Genomic DNA, 9,045 nt, shown 5'->3' on the forward strand with positions numbered 1-9,045 from the left:
GTGGAAGTTACAATGTAGAACTATCTGCAGATTACTGGGATGGAACGATCTTTATATATTTCAACGTGAAGTTCTTACTTTGCGTTTTCGAACAGCTGAAAAGTTTTGCAAAACAGATTTCACCGTACAGATTTTGATCATCTGGTACACGGCACAGATCCCGGTGGGGGGAAGGGACACAGCTCCTCGTCCCCGCCCTCCCGCGAAGCGGGCTGAAAACGAGCACTCAACTGTCGCCTAATAACATTAACGATCGTATGTGTCCGGGGCTTTATTCATTAAACTGTTTTGTTAATAACTTTTTAACAAACAACGAGTGACGGTTAAAACCTAGTGCGGGTTTTTCGGGGAGGTGACCTTTGTAATATATGTCAATATCATGGTCTTGCTTCGCGTGGACAGCTGACAATTTGTACAAAATCATTAAACTTCTTTTGTTTAGTGTTACCAAGGTCAACTTAATTTTTTTAATGAAAACTCCTATTTTTTATTATATTATCTTTTTCTACTAATTAATTTGAACAACTTTTGTCTGAAATATTTTTTTGTATTTTCTGTTTTTAATTTTTTTTATTTTCTGTTTAAATTGTTTTATTTTTCTGTTTTAATTTTTTTATTTTTCTGTTTTAAATTTTGTTATTCTTTTGATTTAATTTTCTGCATTTTTATGTTTTTAAGTAATTTTGATGTGAAAAAACAGTTTTTATTAGTTGCGCCCACTGTAATCAATTTTTGTGTCTTGAACATTTTTTGAATCGCACATGTTATCATTAACTCAAAATTACTTAAAAACATAAAAATGCAGAAAATTAAATCAAAAGAATAACAAAATTTAAAACAGAAAAATAAAAAAATTAAAACAGAAAAATAAAACAATTTAAACAGAAAATAAAAAATTAAAAACAGAAAATACAAAAAAATATTTCAGACAAAAGTTGTTCAAATTAATTAGTAGAAAAAGATAATATAATAAAAAATAGGAGTTTTCATTAAAAAAATTAAGTTGACCTTGGTAACACTACCCATGATCACACTCATATTGCCACTGAATGCGCTTTTTAAAACCTTACAACTTTTGTCTGAAACATTTTCTTCTAAACTGCAATGCTTATGAAATATTCGACCGTTTCCAGCTTTTTGGGACACCCTGCATGGGAAAGTTTTTATATCGCCATTTTTTTAACGCAAAGATAGGAGCTGTAACTTGCAGAATATGCTACTGGCATCATCCACAACATTTCTGCATACAGTTTGAATCGAAAACGATGAATCAGCTGGAAACGTTCCCTTGTAAGAGAATATCAACAATTTCGTTCCCTGTGTAGTCTGGCATTGCAGAAGTTACAAAAAATAAACGAAGAAAAATGTGCGTGCGTGCGTTCAAAACACTATAATAAAGTATGTTTTCATTAAATACTTTGCGAGTTACAAGACTTAAAAGTTACAGTACCGCCGGCATTAGCATTATCCAAGGTGTGCCACGTGGAGGTTGTCCAATCGGATTTACACCTCTTTGTATGTGTGTGTGTCACAGAAACTATAAGGACATGGTACATCATACGCACGCACGCACATGCTGACGGTAAACAGTAAAATACTAAAAAAAACTTTTGTGTCTGTTATAAAGCGAGTATTATCTTTGGTCCGCCAAAGGTTGAACCTGAGTTTTCGCAATAAGGAGGGCGTTTAAAAAAAATGTTTCAGACAATAGTTACTTATTTTTCGACGGATAATCAGAATATGCAATAAAAAGTATGGGGTTCCGTTTAAAAAAACAAAATTGAACTCCATATGACCTTGGCACGTTCACTCAAGGTCAAACCAATGACGCCGTCTTATGTCCCCCTTCGAACCATACAACTTTTGTCTGAAACATTTTTGCTGAAAATGCTTCGTTGAAGAATTATCGAGGTGCGTTTTTTTAAAATGGACACCCTGTATACACATAGTTATATGTATTAATTTTCTTTCAATCATGAAATAAATTTTCATCCTAATATTTCTATCTTTCACACAAGTTATAAATTTCAGTTCCAGACAAAAAGATTGCTTTTCATTTGCAATAAATTCATTACGCCATTTTCTTATTCTTGGATATGTATCAATTTTCTGTCAAATAAGATGTGCTGCATCTGTCGGAGCAAATAATAATTTGGAGATGCTATGTCTAGTGAACAGCGAATATGCTGGATAAGATAAAAGATCTCAACCAAATTCCAACAATGTGTTCTCGCTCAATCTAGCTATGTAAGGCCGAGCATTATCATATAGCAATTTAATTGAATGACATGCTTTCCTTGCAAAAGGTCATTTTCTTTCCAATTGTTCAATCACATGAAATAACTGACAACAATAGCGATCTAAAACTGTTAGGGTGAATAGTGTAAGCAAGCATTATGTAGTAATGCGGATGCGCGTTAATGTATGTTGGTATAATTTAGTTATATTTTTAAGTTGGTAAGACTTTGTTTGTTTGGTCGCTTTCCCGCGCCTTTTGTGTTAGATTCACTTCCGTTGTACCTTACAATACGTTCGTTATTCCAGTTTATGTCGTTACGTTTAAGTTTACTTATAATAAGTTGTATAACCACATACGAAGTATATAAAGAGTATCGTAACACGCTCGTGATTTATTTGGCTCATGCAATAACCCGATCAAAAACTACTGACTACTTGACATATTATATGTTTTTAATAAAAGTATACACATGTTATCAAAAAATGGTGCGAAAATATATTCAATGCAAAAATGTCATTCAATTTAAATTGCTTTTTTGCACGCATGAAAAATAATGGATTACCTATTTGTACATTTAAAATAAATTATATACTTTAAATTATATTATAATAAATTTAAAATAACTATCTGTAGCAATTGGCTTTTTTATTTTTATTATATTATCATTATGAATTGGGTCAACGCTTTCGCACTTTCCAGTCAATCCAATATTATTAGGTAATTAACTAAGTAATTGCGTCTAGATGGCGATTACACAACGCAATGTAGCGCCATTTTGGAGAATTCAGTTTTTTTAAAGATTGTCTATCCTGTTATAAAATTAATAATATCCGACTATGTTGTGCTGTCATGAAGGGGATCATCGATTTTGGTGGAAGCTTGGAGTAAAGAAAATAAGAACAGGAGGAATGACACGATGTACATTACATGTGTTGTAATATTCGGGAGGCAATGTTTACACGGTCACTGTCGTTCTAAGAAAGAGAGTTTATTCTGTCTCGCATACATTTATATCCCTTTAAAAAACCTTACAAAGGTAAAAGAATACGCCAAGTACATAAAAAAGCAAAATCAAATATGATGAAATCCATAGTTAACTAGCCAAGTACCTAGAAGCAATTCAGTTTGAGGATTTGTAATTTGAAATAATACTTGGCGTGCCCGGGTCGCATTGGACATGCATTCTTCTAAATTTGTACTTCCTTGAGTATTTTCACTAATGACTTGTAAATGACTTTGTATTTGATAATATTAAAACAAATACGTTTACAGTTTTGCACATTAGTGGAGTGATTATAAATATCCCTTTTCATTACTCACTTAATACAAATAATTTACACATACAGTTTACACAAAGTATAGTACCTATGGTAGGACGTATGTTTTAATGCGACCCGGGCACGCCAAGTATTATTTCAAATTACAAATCCTCAAACTGAATTGCTTCTAGGTACTTGGCTAGTTAACTATGGATTTCATCATATTTGGTTTTGCTTTTTTATGTACTTGGCGTATTCTTTTACCTTTGTAAGGTTTTTTAGAGGGATCTCATTACTTTTTGTAAAAATTTTTTATATTTCATTAATTTTTAATGTTTTTATAGAAAAGTACATAAAAATCAAAAATAAGGTACCGAACAATGAGAGTCACTGCATAAACATCGAGCGTTACCAAGTTCAGTGCATAGACGTCAAGCGCTAACGTATAGTTTATCTGGAATTCATATCATTTGACATGTCACATAAACTTGTGATTAAACTATTTCAGGAACTAAAGCCGTAATCAAAACTCTAACGGCACTTTTATAAGATAATATGGGTTCAAGCTGTCGGTTGCGACCACTCCAAATAAAAATGGTTCAGTCAATCCTGAAATATTGTAATTGAATGTTAGACTTGTGACGTTTCGTTCTTCTCCTTTTCCGAAATCCGGTTCAGACTCACGTACATATGTTCGCACATACAAATTCAAAGCGATTTTGTACTTTTTTTTCGTTGCACCACATCGACGACGACGACGACGTTGCACCACGTCGATGACGATGACCACGACGACGACGATGACGACGACGTTGCACCACGTCGATGACGATAACCACGACGACCACGACGACCACGAGCACGACGATGGTGCCGTATGACGTTGCAGCACGTCGATGTGGTGCAACGTCGTCGTCGTCGTCGACGTGGTGCAACGTCGTCAACATCGACGTGGTGCAACGTCATCGTCGTCGTCGTCGTCGTCATCGTGGTCGTCAACATCGACGTAGTGCACCGTCGTCGTCGTCGTCGTCGTCGACGTGGTGCAACGTCATCGTAGTCGTCGTCGTCATCGTGGTCGTCAACATCGACGTAGTGCAACGTCGTCGTCGTCGTCGACGTGGTGCAACATCGTCGTCGTCGTCGTCGTCGAATAAATTAAATCGTGCATGTATGAACGCATGTGTGAACGCAAGCTTGAGGGACAAAATCGCTTTGCATGTGTTTGTGCGAGCATACGTACGTGAGTGGTCTGAATTCCATGAAAACCGAAACGTCACAGTTTTAACATAACAATTGCAATATCTCAGGATTGCCTGCACCAATTTAATTCTAATTAATCGCGTTCGAAAGCGTGCACCCATATTATGTTATAAAAGTGCCGTTAGATTTTTTATTATGGCTTTAGTTCCTGAGATATTTTAATCACAAGTTTATGTGACCTGTCAAATGATATAAATTCCGGATAAGCTACTCGGTAGCGCCTCGACGATGTCACGCCAGTGCTGTATCAAGCGGCTATTTCTCATGCGGCTATTTATTTTTTTATGTACTTGGCGTCGCGACGCTACCACGTCGCTTGATGTAACTACCGTTAATTTTATGTAGGATAACACGAATCGGTAAGAAGTGACTCGAAAAAGTTTCATAAATTTGATTACAGGAATTACCACGACTTATGGCCAAACGATTTATTTTGTGCATACATTGTTTGGCCAAGATAAGAGTAAAATGCAAGTACTTTTAATTGTTTGTAACAGAGGAACACAAATCGGTAAGAAGTGATGCGAGAAAGTTTCATAATTGCGATTATAGGAATGGCTTTAAGAAACTTCTTTTTCCAGGATTTTCATTTCGAAAGTTACCTCGATTTCCGGCCAAAATAAATTAATTTTGTGCATACATTGTTTGGCCGAGATAAGTAAAATGTAACTACTTTTAATTTTTTGTAACAGGGGAACACAAATCGGTAAGAAGTGACTCGAGAAAGTTTCATACTTGCGATTATAGGAATGGCTCTAAGAAACTTGTTTTCCAGGATTATCATTTCGAAAGTTACCTCGATTTCTGGCCAAAATAAATTCATTTTGTGCAGACATTGTTTGGCCGAGATAAGTAAAATGTAAGAACATATGTTCAATTTTGAAATTGTAACAGGGGAACACAAATCGGTAAGAAGTGACGCCAGAAAGTTCTATACCTGCGAATCTAGGTACGTCTCCAAGAAACTTGTTTTCCAGGATTATCATTTCGAAAGTTACCTCGATTTCTGGCCAAAATAAATTCATTTTGTGCATACATTGTTTGGCCGAGATAAGTAAACTGTAAATACTGTTAATTTTTTGTAGGAGAACACGAATCGGTAGGAAGTGACTCGAGAAAGTTTCATAATTGCGATTACAGGAATTACCTCGACTTTTGGCGAAACGATTTATTTTGTGCATACATTGTTTGGCCCAGATAAAAGTAACATATGGAATTATTTTTAATTTTTTTAACAGGAGAACACGAATCGATAAGAAGTAACGGGAGGAAGATTCATAATTGCGATTATAGTAATCCCTAAAAAACCTTTTTAAAAAAAGAAAAACGGTGGAGTTCCGAAAAGGGTACGGCTCCGATTTTAATGTAACTTTGTAAAAAGCTTCCTCTCAGGTTGAAATGAAAGTCTTTAAAAGGATTTTTGGCGACTCTCATAAAAAGGTCATTTTTAATAAGAAATTCTCAGAAAAATAACAAAGATCTCTATTTGTATTTAAGTGAATATGGACTTGAGTTTGACATATATTACAAAGGTCACCTTCCCGAATAACCCACACTAAGTTTCACCCGTCGCTCGTTGTTTGTTCAAAAATTATTAACAAAAAAGTTTAATGAATAGAGCATAATTTTACGATACCAAATACGTTTACAAAAGAATATATTTGATGGAATTTTAGCTTTAAAACAGAAATAGTTTTGGGTTAGGTTATATTTTCCGAAATTGGAGCCCCGGACACATACGCTCGGTTTTCAGTCCGCTTCGCGGGAGGGCGGGGAGGGAGGGGCGACGACGACGACATCGTCGTCATCGACGTGATGCAACGTCGTCGTCGTCGTCGTCGTCGTCGTCGTCATCGACGTAGTGCAACGTCGTCGTCGTCGTCGTCGTCATCGACGTGGTGCAACGTCGTCGTCGTCATCGACGTGGTGCAACGTCGTCGTCGTCGTTGTCGTCATCGACGTGGTGCAACGTCGTCGTCGTCGTCGTCGTCGTCATCGACGTGGTGCAACGTCATCGTCGTCGTCGTCGTCGATGATGTTGCTTGCAATTACTTGCAATTTATGACTTTATCGTGAAATAAAACATTTCCTATGTATCACATTTTTTATAGTATTTGCGAGTTATATCTTTATCGTAAAATAAAACATTTCCCATGTATTATTAAAATCATTTTTAATTCATAATAAATTAAATCATGCATGTGTGAACAGCAGCTTGAGGGACAAAATCGCTTTGCATGTGTATGTGCGAACATGCGTACGTGAGTCTGAACCAGAATATGGAAACGGAAAACGGAACGTCACGATTCTAACGTACGATTATATCTCAGGATTGACTGCACCAATCTTATTCGAACTGGTCGCGATCGAAAGCTCGCATTCACATTTTATTATACAAGTGCCGTTAGATTTTTGATTACGGCTTTAATTCCTGAGATATTTTAATCATAAGTTAATATGACCTGTCAAATGGCATAAATTCCAGATAAGCTACTTGGTAGCGCGCGACGTTTATGCAATGAAATTGGTAACACTCGATATTATACAGTGACTCTCATGATTCGGAACCTTATTTTTGATTATGTACTTGGCGTCGCGACGCTACCGCGTCGCTTGATAAGAATAATACGTCGATTATTTAACAATTCTTTTCAGAAAATTGTGATACGAAAATTCGTTTGCTCTGTATATCTTGTTCTGATTGAATTAGGGCCCCATTGGCGACAATTATCAGGGCCGAAAAAAATGCGACATTGCCGCTATGTCGCCCATGTATAAAAGTATAACTTCAATAATTAATTATTCGACAACCATGCAGACAATTGTCTTTAATTTTGGTATGGACGACAGATTCCCATAGACGAATATCCTCCATAAATATGAACTAATTTTATCATATTGATTTGAGCAACCACCCTCCTTAAGGACATCGCTCTGAATAACTTCCAAAAGGTTTTACTCAGCGCTCATTGTTCATTACAAAGTTATAAAAAGTTGTACAAAGAGAGAATAGATTCGTATGAAATTTTGGCAATTAGTTACATTAGTTACAACATCGATGTCCTCACCGATTTTAATTACTTTGACATATATTGTAGAGGTCACCCTTCTGATTAACTTTCAGAAGGTTTTAGCCGTTGCTTGTTGTTTTTATAAAAAGGTTATTAACAATTCAAGTTCGAGAAATATAAATACTAGTAAACTTTTTTAACAATTATGTATATTGCTTCAGGGCGGAAGCCTCTCCTCTTGGCAATACGTTAAAAACAAATAGACCACTTTGAGGACTCCTACATTACTGGGTGTTACCCCTTATTGCTGGCGATATTGCTTAAGGGGATCCTGGGCCGGGATTCTGTAACTTGTTATTGATAGTTTTCGTTAATTAGCGATAGCCAATGGCAAGAACGACCTTGGAGAAAAGCATGGCTCTCATAGGTTGTCGCTAATTAACGATACCGAAAACTATGGATAACGAGTTACAGAATCCTACAGCTGGAGTGGCTAGTGAACTCCTTCGTATTATCGACGGAATGAATGAGTTTTTTAAATAAATCTTTTCATTGATAGCGCAGAATGAAAAATCTTTTTGCACGATGAAAGAAATCCTTTTGCACGATATCAAGGAACTAATCTTATCACTCTTGGTCACGATTTCACATATGAAATTTGGCATGCAATTTTCTTAACAATTTAGCTTTTTTACTACGCTTCTAAATTCATTTCGAAAAGCATCATCGTATTCGTTTATTGTGTCCCTAGCGTGGACAACAGCCATTTCGTACATACAAAGCGCCAAATTTTTATATAAAGCACATTATTGAAGAAGAAAATTGTAATTGTCGAACTTTTTTCCGTTTCGAACAGAAAGTCTTGTTGTTCACGATTCATTATTGTGTGTACTTTAATCATGGAAAAGGATTTTTATTCTGTGCAAACAATAAAAAGAATTCTTTAGAAACAATCACTTATTCCGCCGGTAATACAGACGAAATTGGTCATTTTTCCATAAGCTATACTTTTTATTGGTCATACAGAATGAAAAATCCTTTTCCACGAATAAAGTAGAAACAGTAACGCAGTGGTGGTCACTCGACTTAATGTCAAAAACGGAAAAAAGTTCGAAAATTACAGTTTTGTTATCGGTTTCTAACCTCACCTCGTACAATAATTTGCTTAATGTAAAAGTTATGCACTTTGTACATACAAAATATGAATGACCCCGACTCGGGATAGGATAAAGGATTATTAGGGCGCTTTTAAAAGTAAGTTTTCACGCGTAGT

The 9,045-nt window shown here is 35.8% G+C and overlaps 1 long non-coding RNA gene across 1 annotated transcript; it reads left to right on the forward strand.

Moving 5' to 3' along the window:
- Positions 1-5,122: 5,122 nt before the first annotated feature.
- LOC105275112 lies at positions 5,123-6,258 on the forward strand. The gene is made up of 4 exons (XR_003406814.1): positions 5,123-5,272; positions 5,343-5,467; positions 5,537-5,710; positions 5,847-6,258. It is a non-coding gene; the product is annotated as an uncharacterized LOC105275112 (long non-coding RNA).
- Positions 6,259-9,045: the final 2,787 nt, after the last annotated feature.

The sequence above is a fragment of the Ooceraea biroi genome, chromosome 1, assembly GCF_003672135.1.
Source record: "Ooceraea biroi isolate clonal line C1 chromosome 1, Obir_v5.4, whole genome shotgun sequence".
NCBI lineage: Eukaryota > Metazoa > Arthropoda > Insecta > Hymenoptera > Formicidae > Ooceraea > Ooceraea biroi.